Here is a 19,295-nt window from a genome sequence, read left to right on the forward strand (position 1 = left end):
GGGCCCCGCTCTGCCCGATGTTTCCTGCCATAATGGGTCCAGGAGGAAGTTTATGAGCTCAGTTCCAACTGTTGAAAGCTGGGTGTGTCTTAGAAGGACCGCGCACCCTCGGCAGTGTTGGGATCCTCAGGGCACTGGAGCAGCAGGGAGATACGCCTATCAGGGATGTTACTTGTCTCTCCTGCCTTAGTAAGATGACATAAATGAGTGCGTGTGAGGCGGCTAGATCAGGCCCCACCCACAGAATCTCAAAAAACGGTTCACTGAGTAGTGAGTCTCTGCTAACTGTCCTGTTTGTTTAATACCAGCACAATTCTAAAGAGTGGATAGTGGGACATTTTTGCTGGGGCGGGGGGCGGGGGTGAGGTGGTGCGGAGGGGGGGTTCTGCCTCAGGATCCTAGAACTCGCCTAAGAAATGCAATCCCAGTAACCACTATCATTTATTAGGTGCCTACTGTGTGTCCAGTGTTGAGGCTGGGACTTTATATTCAATGTCTCATTTAATTCTCAGATTCCCTGAGGCAGGGGCCATTATGGCTTTCCAGATGAAGAAAACAAGGCACAGAAAAGTTAAATAACTTGCCCAAAGTCACACAATACTGTCAGGGCAAGGATTTGAGCCCAGGACTGTGTGTCTACAGCTCATGATTTTCCATGATGCCAGTCTCTCTAAATACCCAAATTCCAACCACTTCATGTGAACACTTCCTGGCTGGACAGCCCTCAATGAATGTGTCAGATGGTGAGAACCAACCTTTGTGCTCTGACAATCACAGAGGGGCCCCATTAGGGATTCGCGCCCGGGGCTGGGTTTTTTGGGCAGGTGCTGTGGGATCCTTTCAGTTGGAAGACCAGCGATTTGAAAACCTCTCTACTGTTAACAGCCGGGATCCCTCCTTAATCCTCATAGTGCCCCTTATGTCCCCTGATCCTTAAATGTCATACTGATGTGTCATGAACTCTAGCAGCTGGAGGGGAAGACGGTCTGTAGGCTGGGGGTCCACTGGGAACCCACCGCAGCAGTCCTTGCTAGAGATGACAGGATCTGGACAATGGAAAGCAGGGGAGGATTGCAGAGGTTAAGGACTTGCCAGGATGTGGTGGATCAAATGACCAGCTTGAAGGGAGAGAGCAGAGTCCACGGAGACAAAGCTGGCTTACTCAGCATCAAGTCACTTATTCTGGCCCTCAGCCACTCCTCAGGTTTGAATAAGTATCTTGACATAACATTCGAGGCCTCTCATGGTACTGTCCAGACCTGCCTCGGTGACCTAGCTCTTGCTAAAACTACATACTACTATATGCACGCACAGCCCCTGCTCCTGAGTCTCTTGCCTTTGCACGTGCCCTTTCCCACACTGTTTCAGCTACATAAGCCTGATCATGCTAAGCAAGTACTCTGTGAAATTATGTTTATTCTACCACCAGAAAGAGACACTAAGTGCTTCTGCAGAACTCTTCTCTGTGTCCCTTAGACTGCCCCAAGCACTTCTTCACTCCAAGACGTGTGCCCCAGGCTGTACTCAGGCAGAAGCCTCACAAGAAATACTGACTTGATGGCCAGATCCAGGACACACCACTGAATGATGGGATCACGTTCCTTTTCTTTTTGGGCCAGTTTGAAGCTAGGTCAGGCTAGGACAGAGGCCACCCAGGAGTGGGGAGGATATAGAGCTGGAAAATCTCACGTAGATATCAGGGTCACAGGGCGAGGTCCCGTGGCCAGTGACAAAATCTTGAGCAATCATGAAGCCCTGTGAGTAATGTGGCCTGGACCACTTCCTCCAAGTCAGAGGCAGGAAAATGCCCTGAAGACTTCTTTTGAGTCCACTCACACTTGTTTTGGTTAAGAAATCACCCCCAGGCATTCTTTTCGGTGCAGCTGTTCCCCCAATGACATTAAGTCACCTCGCCTGCTTTTCCGGGGATCTGCATTGGAATTGGACAAAACCACAGAGGCTCTGGGCTTAAACCCAGAAGTAAAGCTGGGAAAAGGTCAGGAGCCAGTCCAGACTCTGCACTGGAGAATGGTGGGGGTCAGGAAGGGGGGCAAAGAAGGCCTTTCCTTCTCTCTGCCTTCAGACCGTGTTCCCAGTACTTCTCTGGGAACAAGTACTTCCATGGGGTCCGGCTGGAAGGGCCACTAGAGCCCCCTCCTTCCTGAAGTTTACAAACCCTGCCCCACCTCTGAGGCTGCTCGGATGGAGGGTGGGGTAAGAAAAAACAGGGTGAGGGGATCTGTTAAAAACAATGGCCTCCTGCATAAGCATTTATTTGAAGAAATTGCCCCACTCCCCCTCACAGGCAGGAAACTGAGACCAAGGAGGGGAAATGCAGGTGTCACCTAGCAGGAGACAGAGAGATGGACTCCTTTCTCACTGTCCTGTGCCAGCAGCACAGCACTGTCCCCCACCCACCCCCCAACAGCGGTCCAGAGCACCTCATTGTTTCTTGCCTTGCACCATGTCAGCACTTTCTAAGGGCTGCTCTGGGCCAGGCATCACTAGACACTGAAGGGTGAGTGGAGAGGGTTGGAGGGCAGAACTCTCCAGAAGGCATCTGCTGAAACGCACACGTCCTGGTGGGACAGTCACCCACCTACATCATTGGTTCAGAGCCAAGATGGCTTCACATCAGTGTGTGGACAAAAAAAGGTTCTATGGAAAGTCACCTCACAAGGTGATCCGATCATAAATTCCTAATTGCGCAGGTCATGGTGGGCAGTCCCACTCCAGGAATAAAACTTCTGTAGTAAAAGGCTTATCTTTGCCTTAAGCAAGCCCTGTCCTTTGTTTCTGTGCATCTAGGCTAACATACCTTTGAAATGCCTCTTTTCAGACCTCTCCTTCTAAAATGTGGCCACCTTCAAAAGAGCACATGAACTTGGTAAATATCCTGTAATCTAATCCCCGCCTTGCTTTCTCCCACCTTCCTGTATTCTTCCTCTTTAATTCCAAATGCATAAAAGAAACTACAAACTGTCATTTCTTGGAGGCATTTATCTTAGTCTGTTGAGATCTTGCTTCTAGGCATGTTCTCTTTGGCTCAAATAAAATTTTTTAAAAAATTCTCTAGTTTGGATGTTCTTACGTCGGACAGTAGTTCTCAACTTTGGCTGCACATTGGGGAGCTTTGAACACTAACTGCTGCGTCCCTCTGACCAGCGGCTCTGATTTAACTAGTCTGGTATGTACACTGGTCACCTGGAGTTGTAAAAGCCCCTCAGGTGATACAAAGTGCGGCCATAACAGAACCATCACTTTAGAAGATAACTGCATGCCCTTGAGCCTGGGCCCACCAGAGGCAGTCTTTGCTCATTGTCACCTCCAGGGAAGCACAGGTTAGCTAATCAGTCTCTCAGTTAGAAAGAGGTAAGGGGGCTTTCTCCCAAGACTACGGGAGATGATAGCTCCATTCCATGCAGCGGCACAGATACTGTGTGTAGTCTGCACACTGGTGTCCCGCAGAGGGGCAGTGAGGCTCCGCTGTCTTGCCACACATTCTAGTATGGTCAGGGGGATCTGCCACCAGGAGGGTATGCCTCTGTCTGAATTTTACCAAGGTGCCATAGAAATAGCAGAGCCCTGCTTCCTTGTTCTAGAAGCTGCAGGAAGGACAGAGTGTGCTCTTTTGGAGGCAGAGGGGAAACATTGCTCTCTGGATTCTGAGATGCCTACCCAGGGGTCACCAGCACCAGTGTCCCCTGACTTCCTGCTCAGAGTGCTCTCTGCCTCTATTGCCAGGCAGCTGATGTGTCAGCGACCAAGCATGTTACCACTGTCCATTCCAGTGGAGTGCTGGACCAGCCGGTTGGTTCCAACAGCCGTGAGTGCTATTGGAAGCCAGTTGTGTAACGCAGACATCATCAGAAATTTAATTAAATAAACTTGTAATTAAATAAATTATATTAAAAAACAAAGGTAACACATACTCGACACACAGCACTTCCTAATTACTTTACTTCATTTTTCTATTGTCTACATTCTTAGGTTATTCACGTCTATCTATATGGCGAAAATATTATTTGTGATGGTTGACTTTTTTGTGTTGTCTTGACTGGGCCACGGGATGGCCAGATATTATGTCAAGCATTATTCTGGGTGTGTCTGTGAGGGTGTTTCTGGATGAAATTAACATTTGAATCAGTAGACTAAAGAAAGCAGATTGCCCTGCCCAATGTGGGTGGGCCGCAGCCAGTCAGCTGGGGGCCCGAATAGAACAAAAGGCCACGGTTCCCTGAGTAGAAGTGTCTGGTGGCCTTAAGCTGGGACATATGTAGTTTTTTTCCTGCCTCTACACTTGAACTGAATATCCTCTCTTCTTGGGTCTCGAGCCTGCTGGCCTTTGGACTAGAATTGTCCCATTGGCTCTCCTAGGTCTCCAGCTTGTGGACTGCAATGCAGCACGTGGGACTTCTCAGCCTCCATAATCACGCGAGCCAATTCTATATCTCTGCCCCTACCTCTACCCCGACCCCTTTGCCTACCCTTACCTCTACCTCTATCTCATCTATCTCCTATTGGTTCTGTTTCTCTACAGAACCCTAAAACAACTATACAGAGGGTGCCAAAAAAATGTATACACAGTTTAAGAAAGGAAAAAAAAAACTGTTAAATTTGTAATGCTCAATATATACCTATAAAAAAAAGATGAATGCAAGTCACGTTTGACTTCTGCAATTACAAGAGGTGCTCAAAGTGGTTACCATCAGCGTCCAGACACTTCTGATGGTGGTGAACTACTGCTTGAGCAACGTTGACCAAAGTGTCCACTTGTGTACATTTTTTTGGCATCCCCGGTATACTGGGCTGCTACTGCGCCTCTCTTCCCAACTCCTTGTTCAGTGGTTTGAAAATGGTGGTGATGGGAGGATATACACCAAGAAGATAGGCGAATACTACCAATCAGAACTCAATGTTTTCCTTCTGGAGAGCTGGTTGTTAGACACTTGCCAGCGTGCCTCTGGTCATTCCCTACCACGTTCATTCCCCGTGCCCCAGTCACTGTCAACTCCCTGCTGTGGGGAGTGCACTCGCCACCCGAATCTGTTCTCCCCTTCGTCCTGGGCATACCCACACGCTCAGCATTTCCCAGCCTCCTTGTAGTCTGGTGTGACGGCGTCCTCACCATCGCTTATGAGCAGACATGATGTGACACTCCCAGGCCTGGCCCACAGCACCCCTCCGAATACCCTCCAGGAGTGTCTCCCCTTCCTGGTGGACTAGAACAGGACTACCTTGGAAGTGCCGTGGAGAAGATGGTAGAGGCCCCACAGTCTAGGTCCCTGAATGACCGAGTGGAACCACACCCCACTGTCAACTCGGAAACATCTTCAATGGCTATGAGAGGGACAGCCATTACACAGCTGGTGCTCTTTGTCACTGCAGCTGACCTTCCCACCAGATAAACACTCTGCCTGCCCTTCTTCACCTACCAGACTTTGATGCATCCTTCTGGACCCTGTTTCAGCATCACCTCCCTTGCTCAGTGCCTCATGGTTAAAGTTTGGCACCTTTAAATCTCCCCAAGCCCGAGGACACAGGAACCTTCTCAAAGCCCTCCTGCCAGACCCAACTAAGACCTTACCCATAATTTAAATATATAGAATTTAAATTACCCATAATTAACGCATAATTTAAAATTAACCCATAATTTAAATAGGATAGCCCCTAATTTAAATACGAGCTATAAACAAAACTTACAGAATATTGAATTTAAAATATTCTTTCCAGATTTTTTCATTGTAAAACTGTGTGGGATTCATCAAAGGTGAACTTCCTGCCCCTTTTGGTGACCTTGCCTTGCTGGTACTCTGGCACATCCTCGGTTTCCACTTTGGATACTTGGAGCTGCAAGCTGCTGTGCCCCAGAGGGCAGGGCTGCTCTCGTGGCCCCAGTCCTACTGCCTTAGGCCGAAGGTCTGCCTCTGTCCTTTGGCCCAATGCCTCCTCCAATGCATAGCGTAGCTTTTAATTCTAGTGTGTCCACACACCACAGTGCCATCCAATATACAGCCCAGGCCCTGAGAAGGGGTTTAGAGCCCTGGATTCCTAATTTTTTTAGGTCTTTTGTGTCCTGGGATCCTGGGCAGAGAGTCAGAAGAACAAAAATGCAGATTCCAGGTTTGGCCATTGGAAAACCACCCAGATGCACGAAGCCAGAGCAAGAGGGTTCAGACTCCAATACGCAGGCTTTGTTTGGAAAGTTCCTGAATCATGACCTGTAGCCCCAGCATGTTTTCTAGGCTCCTTCCTGCAGCCCGAGTCTAAGGAGAGGTGGTTTAGGAATACCGACATCCATTGTAGCACTTCTCACACATCACTTTTAACTTTGCAACAGCTAGTGTCAGGCGGCTGAAGTCCAGGGCATGCTTCCTGTGTGTTGAATGCATGAATGAGTGGTACGGCAGATGATGAGATGAGAACTTTATTAGGGATTCACACCTGTTCAAGAAAGGAGCGGTGGCAGCAGAGGGGTGGGAGGGGAGCGTCAGAGCACCGCGCAAACCTGACAGCTATCTCAGCCAGCCTGCCTGGGAGCTCCAAAGCAGATGGCCCAGAAGAGGGGTCTGGCTTTGGTAAAACGTGGTTAGGCCCTCATACTACCACCTGTTGCTGTCATTGGTTGGTGGTCCCCTTGGGAGGAGCATGACCTTGGCCTCCACTGCCTTGTGTAGCTATTGGCTGGGGGCCACCTAAGAAGAGCATGAAGTTGGCTTGCAAGTTAAGGCTGACCCCAAAAAGAGCTAACAGCTGGCGGCTGACCCCGTTCCCTGTAGCTAGACAGTGAGTTCTGTCTTGAAGGGGGCTCTGAGCGGCTCCGCTGTGTGTACCACATGGGGTTCTGTGGAGGTCATAGGCCTCAGCGTCAAGCCTCTGTAAATGCTGGGTTCAGATAAATACAATTCACATGAGAATCTTTGCTCCACTTGGACGACTGTCTGGGCTCCGCATTTAACTGGGCAGCTTTCAGATAAAGATGTTATTTTGCTGCAAAGTCTTATTGTGGGTTTCTCAGAAGGGAAAGCTTCTATTCGAGAGTATGTGAAACTGGCAGTAGGACAGGCCCTGCCATGAGTGCATGAGCTTCGCTCAGGGAACTATTGGAGGTGGCAGGAAGGACCCCAGTCCTCCACGCCTGATATCCCGCGCCAGGGAGGGTCTGCTGCTGAGTTCTTGTGTCTGGCAGTGAGAGGCTGAGGGGACAGAGGAAATATGATCTCACTAGTGGGTTTCTGGGTCCTGGGAACATGATGTACTCGGGTTCCAAGGAGCTGCCACCCTTTCCTCAAAGCAGGGGGCGGGGTACCCAGGCTCAAATGGCAACCCATGTCCTCATTTGGGTCCAACAAGGAAGCAGGTCTGAAATAATCTCCCCTACCCCGAAGAGTCATATTTTAGAAAACGATGAATCACCACCTTGGTCAGTTCTGCATTATTGAACAACAAGTCTTCTCCGTCGTGAAAACACCTGCTTGTTGTGCAAAGGCAGGGACCGCAAGAGATGGAAAGAATGGAAACTTCTCAGGTGCCTTCTCCCTCAACTCACACCTGTCCAAAAAGTCAAGATTCCTCCCCTGCTTCTCTGGGCATAGCAGCCCTCTGTGGGCACACAGCCTCCATCTGCTCTTCCAGTTATCTCCCCTCCTTCTGCATCTTTAATCTCCCTCTCTCACTGGTTCTCTTCTCCAAGCTGACAAACACATGCAAGTATTCCCTATGCTCACAATCACAACTTCCCTTCATCTCATTTGTGCAGTGGAACAGAGCTTGCTTTGGGGCTATTTTGGAGCAGTCTCCCACCACCTCCTTCTTTGGGAGACGTGATGAACAGCTCTGCCCTGTCCCTGCAGGCAGTTGGACATGACTATGTGACCCAGGCTCAGCCCATCAGATGCCCCTGCCTGGGTTTGAGCTAAACTGAGAGTGTCATGAAAGGACTGAGAGATGGTTAGAATGGACCTCCCAGAACGGCAGTGACAACGCCCTGCTGTGACAACGGTGCCTCTGGCACAGGGGAGGCGACCTGAGGGGCGTCCTGACCTTGCGTATTTGAGAAAGTGATCCTCATGCTTCTTGCTTTTAGGCCCTCGGGAACTCCCATCATTTTTGTCCATTTCCCAAGCCTGATTCTCCAGCTCCCGAAGGATTTGGTAAATCTCTTATAAACTTCCAATAGATTCCCTTCTTCTGGCTTTCGCTGATTTGGGTTGCGTTGCCTTTCTGTGACCTCAAAACATGGAATTCTGACTCCCACATCACGTTCTCAGCCCATGTTTTCAAATTCCTCTTCTCTCTCTCTTCCTAATCTTTCTAATTCAGCACAAATGGTACAGTCTTTCACTTGTCATTTTCTCACAGATGGCATTTCCTTCCTTATTTCCCCAATTATGCCACTAAACTAATCATTGTATGTCTCAGACTGGAAACCACAGGTGGCCCTTCCAGACCAGGGCGCCAGCCTTCTGCAGCCTGTTGTCATATTTCCTGGGAGAGGCTCTTGTTGGTTGTAGCTGACAGTCATCTCAGCGCAGCGGGCGGCGCTGCTGCATGAGGCCCTTCTGCTCACAAACACCTCTGTCCTTCTAACCTTTATTTCATCCTCACCTATTTCAAAGTTCAGCTCCTGCCTGGGTATCACCTCTGCCCTTAGTGAGTATGTCGTACATGTATACTGCCTTACGTTAGCCTGTAGTGGGATGACATAGTCAAAATGCTGAAAGAAACACTGTAAACCAATAATTCAATATCTGGCAAAACTATTCTTCAAGAATGAAGGAGGAATGAACACATTCTTAGGCAAACAAACACTGAGACAAATAATTGCTAGCAGACCTGCCCTATGAAAAATGTTAAAGGGAATCCTTCAGGCTGAAATGAAAGGATACTAGACAGTAACTCAAATCCACATGAAGAAATAAAGAACACCAGTAAAAGTAATGATATATGTAAATATTTAAGAAACCATTAGTGTGTTTTTTGTAACTTCTCTTTTTCTTATCTGATTTAAAAGATAACTGCATAAAACAACAAAGATAAATCTAGTTGATGGGCACACAATGTATAAAGATGTAATGGGTGATGAAAACAACATAAGTGGGGGGAGGGATAATGGAGATATATAAGAAAAAAATTTATACACTATTGATATTAACTTGGTATTAACCCAGATTAGATGGATATAAATTAAGATGAACTCCACAAGACAACCACTGAGAAAATAACCTAAAATATGCAATTAAAAAATGACAAGTGAATTAAAAGAGTATGCCAGAAAATATCTATTTAACACAAAAAAAGTAGTAATCGAAGCTCTGAGGAACAAAAATGATATATGACACTTAGAAAAAATAGCAAAATAGCATAGGTCCTTTCTTATCAGTAATTACATTAAATATAAATAGATTGAACTATCCAAATAAAAGGAAAAGGTGAGCAAAATGGATTAAAAAACATAATCCAATAATACACTGTCTAGAGACTTAAGATTCAAAGACACTAATAGGTTGAAAATGAAAGGATTGAAAAAGATATTCCTCGTAAATGGTAATCAGAAGAGAGCTGCGGTGTCTGTACTGAAATCAGACAAAATAGACTTCAAGACAAAAATTATTACGAGAGAAAGAAGGACTATACATTAATAAATGGGTAAATCCATCAAGATATAGCAATTATAAATATATTCACCCAATAATAGAGCATCAAACTCCATGATGCAAAACTAGACTAAAGAGAGATATAGACAGTGACCAATTACCAATAGTAATTGAAAACTGCAAAATCCCACAAGCAATAAAGGATAGAACATCAGTAAGGGAATAGAACACTTGAACAACACTATAAACCAGCTGGAGCTAACAGACATCTATTGAACACCCCACCCAACACAACAACAGAAAATACATTCTTTTCAAGTGCACATGGAACATACTCCAGGACAGACCAAACACTAGGCCACAAAACAAATCTCTACAGATTTAAAAGGACATCTGCTTTCATCACTTCTACTAAACAGTGTACAGGAGGTTCTAGCTAGGAAAACTAGGCAAGAAAAATAAATAAAGACATCGATTGAAAAGAAAGAAGTAAAAAACTATCGTTCACAGATGACATGATCTTATATATAGAAAATTCTGAGGAATTCACTAAAAAAACTTTTAGAATTAATAGATGAGTTCAGAAAATTGTAGGGTACAAGATCAATAAGCAAAATCAATTGCATGTTTATATCTTGCTGTGAATACTCTGAAAATGAAATAAAGAAAGAAAACAATTTCATTCATAATATCATCAAATAGAATAAAATACACAGGAATAAATTTAACAAAATAAGTGCAAACTTATACTCTGAAAACTATGAAACATTTTTGAAAGAGATTTAAAAATATTTAAATAAGTAGAAAAACATCTCATGTTTGTGGATTGAAAGATTTAACATTATTAAGACGGCAATACTCCCCAAAATGATCTACAGAGTTAGCAGATCCCTATCAGAATCCCAGATGACTTCTTCGTAGAAACTGACAAGCTGATTCTAAAACTGATATGGAATTGCAAGGGACCCAGAATACCATGTTTCCCTGAAAATAAGACCGGGTCTTACATTAAGTTTTGCTCCAAAAGACGCATTAGGGCTTATGTTCAGGGGATGTCCTCCTGAAAAATCACGCTAGGGCTTATTTTCTGGTTAGCTCTCATTTTCGGGGAAACATGGTAGCTAAAACAGGTAGCCTGGGCAACGAGGACCAGTGCAGTGGTGATTTTGGCCAGAGCACAGGAAGGCGCCTTGTCACGGATGCTGAAGTCAACATGAAACTTGGTCCTAAATGTCTTTGTTTATAGGCAGAGGGATGCTTCCTACTCTACACCCTACCCACTTTGTTCTCTGTCTCTGTGAGAGAACCAACACTCCTTCTCTCCACCTATAGCCTCATGGCTCATCTATCTTCCTACCCCAGAGCCAGCTCATGCCCCTGAGTGGCTCCTGAGCAGGGCAAGGTGGTTCTGTTGGGGGTGTTGGAGGCTGAGAATCGAGCAGGAAGGTTGGGATGGTCTAGACAAGAGGAGCTTAAGGCCCTAACTAAAGCAAAATGGAACTGCTTTCCTTGGCCAGATGAAAACAGACCTGGAGCGTCACAGTGGGAAGATGAGAGGATGAAGAGCAAGAGACCTGAGTCTGACTCCTGGCTCTGTCATCTTGATCTGAGTGACCTTGAGCAAGTCCCTGAACATCTTTAAGCCTGTTGTTCCTCCATCTATCAAATGGAGATGATAATTTCTGTCCTACCTATCCCAAATGGGCACTGCTAAGGTAGGAAAGCTGTGTATGTGAAAGCTCCTTGCAAAAGCTCTTTGCAAACTGCCAAACACTATATAAGGACACATACAAGAGTGTGTATTAGCATACAGCTCCATGGCAAGAACCAGCTGTGCATCGACGACCCAATAAACGGGTAAGAACAACTACTGGTTCATTCTTTCCCAAGATTTTGGCCCAGAGAGCTGTATTTTCATATTGTAGGTAAGAGATATTCCTGAAATATTGCATATCCTCAAGAACAGCTGTAATGCAATCTATGTTCTTATCAATGAAGGGACACATTTAATTGCACCACACATTAGAAGAGTTTGCTCACTAGCTTGCAATTTGCTTTGATCTCTTTGGCACATGAGCTTGTGTTTTGGTCAATTTCATGCCTCTCTAAACATTACTTCTCCCAAACCTTGCAGCTTTGTGTAGCTCACCAGGCAGTCTGTTGGTGTAAATACAAGGGTGAGCAGAGGGGGGAGGCAACTTCAGAGGAAGTGAGACAGCAGGCACACTCGCTGTACCCACTGCTCATAGTGTGCAGCCAGGCCCTGTTGGAGCACAGCTCCCATCAACCCTCTGCAGACCCAAACGTCCTGGTTAGCTTCTACCACCTGATGAACATTTGGCTTTCTTGGTTTCTGTTTGCTGAAATACAGGAGGTGGTGTGGTGTCACGGACAGAGCCTGGGCTTTGGGATCAAAATCTGGCACCACCATGCACTGGCTGAGTGGATTGGACAAGCCACGTCCTCTCTTGGCGCCTCAATCACCTCAGCTGCAAAATGGGGACAGTCAGAGCCACCTCCCAAGGTTGCTATGGAGATTACATGAGATGGAGAATAAAAGCAGGTAGCACATGCTTGATTCATAGTTGACTCTCCACAGAATGTAGGCATGTGGCTTCCTTTATGCCAGTTATTAAAGAGATAGCAGGAGAAGCAGGGCTACTGCTCTAAGAGCCTGTAAGGTAGTGAGCGGGGAGGCAAACATATCAGACTGCTAACACACACACTCACAAGTCACACACTCGCGCACATGTGCACACGTGCATGCACTTTCTCAGGCACCTGACCACACTCAGGTCCAGACACAGGCGCACATTCCCCCGTCAGCCACACACGTCCGAGTGTGTGCAGACTGACACACGCCCTGGCTGCCCCTCATAAGCGAGCTCACTCTCCTAGAGTTGCAGAGCAGGAAGGTGGGAGAAACGTTCTAGTACTGCTGTCTGTAGCCCGACTCTTCTACCACCGTCTGCTGCTGCCATCGTGGGAGCTGTGTCACCTGGGGGTTGGCCCCTCATCACCACGAGTGTGATATCTCCCTGCCCTTCCCTATACTCGATGTTTATTCTCATAATATTTCATGCTGGTCAATAATAAAGTCTAGTCAGCATGTCAGCCCCTTTTTGAAGAGCAAAAGCAGCTGGTCCTAGGGTGGCTACTCACAAATGTGGCTCTGTGCCCCCCTCCCCCACCCACCCCGTAAAGCTCCGTCAGCTCACTGACCTGGCCTGGTCGCCTGTGGGGACTGCCTGGTCCTGCCTAGTCCTCCCGTGATGAGCTCTGCCTTCCCCTACCGCCTTCAACCAGCCTTGGGTAGATGACCTGGCCAGAGCTCCAGGGCTTTAGAAGTACTGCTGCCCTTTGCTGCCCCCAGCTGGTCACCCAGCACTGGCCAGAGCAGCCTGGGGTCTCTGTGTGCCAACGTGAGGGAAGGCTGCACTGGAGCAGCTTTCATTCTAACTCTTTATGTCGTAACTCTCCTACTCGTTCTTCCAGAAAACACATTATCCCTTGTACAGCTTTGTGTCTCCAGGGACCTTGCTAACTCTCTGTCAGATGAATGATTCAGCCATCTTGGGCACATCCACAATTGTGCCTTGGCATAAGGTCGGGGTAGGGAGTGGTTGTGGGCAGAGCATGCATTGCTTCCGCCCCAAACACAGTAAAGTGGACTGAGTGACAGACAGCCCACCCCGCCCCTAGGCTGTCCAAGTCAGGGCATACCTCATCCCTCCAGAACCCTTCGGAGCAAAGGGGTGACCCTGATTCCTGGTCCTGGGGTTGACATGGAAACTGCCACAGTGAGAAAGTTTCAGGGGCACATCCCGAAAAGAGGAACCTGGTTCAGAGGGTCACTGTGACTCATTTGCTGTCACATTTCTTAAGAGGAAGTCAAACTGATCACAAAATACCACTTCCTGAAATGACTCATGGTTAGTGATTTTTTTCTCCATGTGAAATAAAATTCCTTAACATTGGGGCAAGTGTGTGTAGTTTTCAGTTACTTTTCTTGAATCAGCCTCTCTCTGCAGTCACACTTGGTTTCTAAAGCCAGCTCAGCCACTAACGAGGAGCTTGACCCTGAACGAATCAGTTAATCTCTCCACACCTCTGTTTCCTCGGCTTTAAAATGGGGACATGAATGTCATCTGGCTAGGGTTGTTGAGAGGATTAAATGAGAGGGTATATGCACATCTCTTTGGGTAGACCAGAAAGATGTAGCCATTATATACCCAGTTCCTGAAATTCAGGCCCCACCGCAGTGTTCTGCCCCGTCCAGCCAAGATAATGCCCCTCTATAGAACAGCTTTCTTTTTTGGAAAAGGCGAGAATAGGACTAGATAACTTCCATGGCATCTTCATACCTGAGAGAACGTGAGTGGGGCACAGAAAGATCACTATTCTGAGTCCACTCTGAGAACTAGGAATTCTTGTGTCCTGGAGAAAGCAGCATGTTAGGCGCTTTGCTTAGGGCAGTGGGACTGCGTGTGTTCTAATCCCGAAGGGATGCCCTGTTCCTCACAACAGTTGTCATTTCTCTGGAAATAATATTGATTTTCTAGATAACGACCCCTGAGCCACCCTTGACTGTGGAGTGAAGAGCAGATGAACTCTCCATCCGAAGCACGTGGTGACGGCGCTGATCATTATGTTCCTCTAGCATATGATGACCAAAGGCCTTTTAGGAATAGTCCCTCCAGGGAGGTCTGGGGGGTCACGGAGGGTACTTAACTCTGGGGCCCATGAGATGAGGCCTGAGTTCAAATCTGTCACTAGCCCATGGGTAGCTCTGAGAACTTAGGCCAGTGGCTTGTTTCCTTTGAGCCTCAGCTCTCTCATGTGCAAAATCAGGACCTGCCAGGGTCCCTATCTCCCAGGGCTGTTGGGAAGTTAGAGGAAGTCCCCAGTAATGAGCTCCTTTCCCGTGACTCATTCCTCAGCAGAAATAAAGATTTATGTCATTATCATGTCACATTTATTGAACACACACTGGGGACTCTTGCAAGTACTTTCGCTCAAACAACTCTGAGGTAGATGCGACCGTGACTTCCTGTGTACCTGAGGGACTGGGGTGTGGCTTAACGGAGGCAACATTTAAATCCGGGTCCTTGAATTTACACCCTAATAATAACACAATACTGCCACCAGGACACACTGCAATGCACGAAATGGCTTCGAAAACACACACTTGACATTTGCAATGTGCTCAATAAAGGGCCATGCCTTCCACGGCTGTTATTCTGCATTTCCATTGTGAAATGCTTTCCTTTAGCTTAAAGATGGCTGATTCTAGCAGGAACTAGACTAATGGTGCTCACGTTGTCCCTTTTCTGTAAAGGAGGGGCCTCCCCCCACCACTCACACTTGCACACCTGCTTTGCTGGGCTTTCCTTTTGTCCCAGGCCAAACCGGGGGCAGGAAAATCTGACGGTGCCCCAGCCTCAAGTTCTCAGAAGGTAGTCTCTGCTCCACACCCGTTCCCACTCAGCCATCCTGGGATTGTCGCAAAGGAGGGATTCATACGTACACGGCATGTCGCCTAGAACAGAAAGTGTGTGTCCAAATGCTTAGCTCACCACCAGCAAATCTAGCGCTAAGGGAGACCTAGGCAAACGAGCCTCCAACTCTTAAAAGAAGCCATGAGCCTCCTGTGACTGACTGCAAACATCTAAATTCTTCACCCTTCTCTGCATCCATGAGAGACATGTGGCCCTGTCCACCCAGTGGCTGCCTCAGCCGACAGCCAGCAACTTCACCAGCCAGCTGAGTGCAGGACACTACGTGAGCCTGGGAAAGCCTGACTCACAGACTCAGCAGCAAGAGGAATTACTCACCATTTGAAGCTGTTGAGTTTTTTTTTTCCCCAAACATAGGGATGAAGGTGGGGTTTTTTATTATAAAAGAAAAAAAAACAAAAGTTGGCTGTTTGGGGCTGGTATTCCCTCAATACCACTTAAAGGTTTCTCTGTGCTCTGTCCACCCTTGTGGAGGGGATGGACACCGGTCAGTTAACGGGTAGAAGCATGTGACAGCAGCAGCAGTCAGCCAAGCCCTGTGGCTTTGATTTAAAAGGTACACGTGTACGTGAAGCCGTTGAGTTTTACAGCGGTGCGTTACACTGCAGTGGCTGACCCCACGCCAGCCCCAAATCCGAGTCAGTGATAACAGACTCACACAGCCAGGCCTCTTACTTCTGTCTTCTGTCTTTCTCATGTGCTGATTCCAGTCTGAGAGCCCCGCGTGGAGACTCCACCGCGGGGTGGCAAGAAACAGGCTAGGTTTGAACCCTGACACATCTTGTCTTAGCCTCTCAAAGCCTCATCAAGACTAACGGTCTCTACCCCTAAGAGCCACTGTGAAGACTGGTGAAAAAGAGTTGAGCTTCTAAATGGTCCCGAAACTGAGGCTTTCAATAAATGGTGGCTGCTATGAGGTGCTATGTTGACATTTGTTAAGTTTTTGCCTTTAGAATTGAAGCTGTGTTCCATGGCGACATCACTGGGGCTTCATGGAAGGTGGCAGATATTCGATCCCTTCTCCATACAGACCTGTCAACACCCAATGCTGCACAAAGCCGTGCTGTACACTGTGGAAGGCCCCAATGCCTTTTAGCATTTTTTGTATCGTTTTTGCTGGCAGCCATCCATAATTTATCGAATAATAGGAACTAAGGTACATTAGTCTTTGAGGTTTTATGTTAATCTGGCTAGAAGCTGTGCTGTGTTTTACGTTTATTGTATCTGTACGTGCCAGAGGCTTCCGTTTTCTCTAGTATCCTTGTTCTTTTTCCTCCCTCCTTCCCTCTCTCCTTCCCTCCCTCCCTCTCTTTCTGTTGTCTTTGGATTTCCCTAAGAACTCCTTAAATAAGCCTGTGCCTTGCAGCATTTTCAGTTGCAATCACTGGTCACCATTAGTGCCCTACTGATGAGGTGGTGAGGTGTGAGGAGGGGAACTGTTTGAGTCTTATAATCAATTATCAGCCTTTTTGTGGGCCTGAGTCCCTGGGCTATGACCTTCAGAAGTATTACCTGGCTTTCATCTTTCCCCTTCGCTGGGAGAGGGAGCTGGAGTTGGCTAACTGCCCTTCCACCAGGTAGGTAAGGTCTGGTAAGTTTGTTTACTTGGAGAGTAGGACTTCCTTATGGAGAATGCTCTGATCCTATTTCAAAATTGATACTTTTGCCTTCTGCCTGCTCAAAACACATGGGGATTTCTCTTGATTCTTCATCTTAAGAATCTAGTGGAATTTCTGGAGAGAAAAAACCCATGAAAGTATGGGGGCCTCCCCACTAATACTGGACCCCAGGAGTTTCTCCTGTAGAAGCTAATCCACACTCAGCCTCCGTCAAGTAGTTAACTTACATTTGAGTGTTCTTAGCAGTTAATGGCTCCAGTGGCTTCAGCTTCAGGCAAGATGATCCTGGCTGTTACTTTCTGAATTTCTCTGTGTCTTTAGATTTGGGTGGTGGTTTGCCCTGTGATCTCAATTCTCTGATGGATCTAAGAAAAGTGATTTGTTTTAAGTTTGTTAAGCTTTTTCCTTGTTGTAAGGCTGGGAATGACAATTTCTAAGCTTTTTTACATGTCAAAGATGGAACCAGAAGCCAGTGGCTTTAAATTTTTATAACTTCTGAATAACGACTATTCTTTATCAAACAATTCCTACTGCATCTCCTGCCCTCTACCCCTGGAAGATCCTCCCAGAGGCCCGTCCTTTCAGATGCCTCTGTTAGATGGTCACAAGTGAGCTCCAGGTCTGTCACCTGCTGTATCCCCAGCGCCTAGAACAGTGCCCGGAACAACAAACGTGTGCTAAGTGACACATGTTCATCCCTTCATTAGGGACCCACGGAGTCAAATTCCCAGTCCTGGCCACCTTTAATGGCCCCAGCTGGCTCTCATCTCTATGACAGGCCACCTTCCTCTGGGCTGCTGTTGGGTTTACATTTCCTGGACACTGGGGAAATAAGACAGGGTGTTTGGATCCATGTATAGAGTCTCTGGGTCCCTACACAGAGGCTCCATCATGAACAAACTCATCATTCCACTTTCTTTTCAAGAATTTCCCAAAGGCAGCAGTTCCCAGCCAAAGATTAACAGTAGGATCCGTGGTTTGAAGGGAATCCCTATTCATTCAGGATGATCACCTTGCGCCCTTCCTTGAATTCTGCTTTTTTATTCGATATGTTACCCTTACAATAGTCCTGTGAGATATGCCCTCTCAGGATCCCCTTTTTATAGTGAAGAACACAAGTGGAGAGGTTAGATCACTTGAGTAAGACCACGGAGTAGGTAAGTGGTGGTATTAAGACGTATACCCTGTCCTGGCTTTCTCTAAAGATTGCTTTTGTCTTTTCAGAACTGGCAACATGATGTCAGTGGTAGCATGGGAGGGTTGACCTTCCCTGTGGACTTGAAAGTTGACAGGAACTGGATCACGCCATGGGGCTAAAGGAGGAGAGAGCAGAGGTCTGGGCAGAGGAGGGAGGACCATTTCTTAACTGGACCCTGGGCTGAGCTGGTGTTTAAGATGCCCTGACTCTTGCATGGTATTTAGGGCAGGTATCTGGAAGTCAACACGAGGGGCATCTGTGTCCCCATGTTCATCTTCACCTTCCTCCTAAGCCATCAGGATGCTGCTTCCTCCCACCCTTGTTTCTCGGGTAACTGGCTGGTGGTCTTACCTGCCAGCCATCTGACATGTTGAGAGACGCCAATTTGTACCATTAACCAGTCATACTGTAGGAAGCCTGATGAGTACATTCAATTCGGGTGGGGAAGATGATGGCTGTGGCCACAGGATGCAGTCGACGGCCCTAAAGCCAGAGGTGCAGCAATGAATGAGCAGTAGAGATAGGTCAGGCCAGGTCCGGTGAGTCCTGCATCTGCTGCTCTTAGGAGTCAATAAACTTCCTGAATCTCAGCTTCCTTATCTGGCCACTGGGGAGAACCCCTCCACCTGCAGGGAGCTGGGGCCCCTAAATGAGACTGCCTGGGAGGGGAGCTGCAGAGTGCAGAAGGACTGAGAGCCTCGCTGTGGTTTGCCATTTCGCAACCATTCTGAGGGTCATGTCACTTCTCCCAGATGTGCAGGAAGAGAAATCATCATAGGAAAATGGCTCCCTAAGGAAAGCCCCTGACTCAGCTCTTATTTGTTTTAGACGCTTAGGGTGGGTAAGTGTGGGCTTCCGCTTGGCTTCCTGGAGGGTAGTGTGTCTGGCACAGCTTCTGTCTAGACACTAGCGGAGGGCTCTGGCAAGCCTGTCCCTAGCCTTCTTGTTCCTTGGGCACAGACGCCTCAGGACCAAGAGCTCAGAACCCAGGAGAGCAAGAGGGCTCCCCCTGGTGTCATGGGCTCAGTTGTGTCCCCCACCGCCCAAATAAATGTGTTGAAGTCATAACCCCCGTGCCTCAGGATGTGACTGTATTTGCATACAGATTCTTTAAAGAGGTAATGAAGTTAAAGTGAAGTCATTAGGGTGGGTGCCAATTCAACATGACTGGTGTCCTCATAAGAGGAGATTAGGACATAGGCACCAGAGAAAAGACCCTGTAAAGACACAGGGAGAAGACAGCCATCCACAAGCCAAGGAGAGAGGCCTCAGAAGAAACCAACTCTGCCAATACCTTGGTCTTAGTCTTTAGAATTATGGGAAAATAAATTTGTAGTTTAAGCCACTCAATATGTGGTACTTTGTG

The 19,295-nt window shown here is 47.3% G+C and overlaps 1 protein-coding gene across 1 annotated transcript in view; it reads right to left on the reverse strand.

The window, feature by feature from the left end:
• Positions 1-19,295, reverse strand: part of ARHGAP22 (Rho GTPase activating protein 22) — a 207,607-nt gene that overhangs the window by 168,993 nt on the left and 19,319 nt on the right. The window lies entirely within an intron of this gene.

The sequence above is a fragment of the Rhinolophus ferrumequinum genome, chromosome 16, assembly GCF_004115265.2.
Source record: "Rhinolophus ferrumequinum isolate MPI-CBG mRhiFer1 chromosome 16, mRhiFer1_v1.p, whole genome shotgun sequence".
Classification (NCBI taxonomy): domain Eukaryota; kingdom Metazoa; phylum Chordata; class Mammalia; order Chiroptera; family Rhinolophidae; genus Rhinolophus; species Rhinolophus ferrumequinum.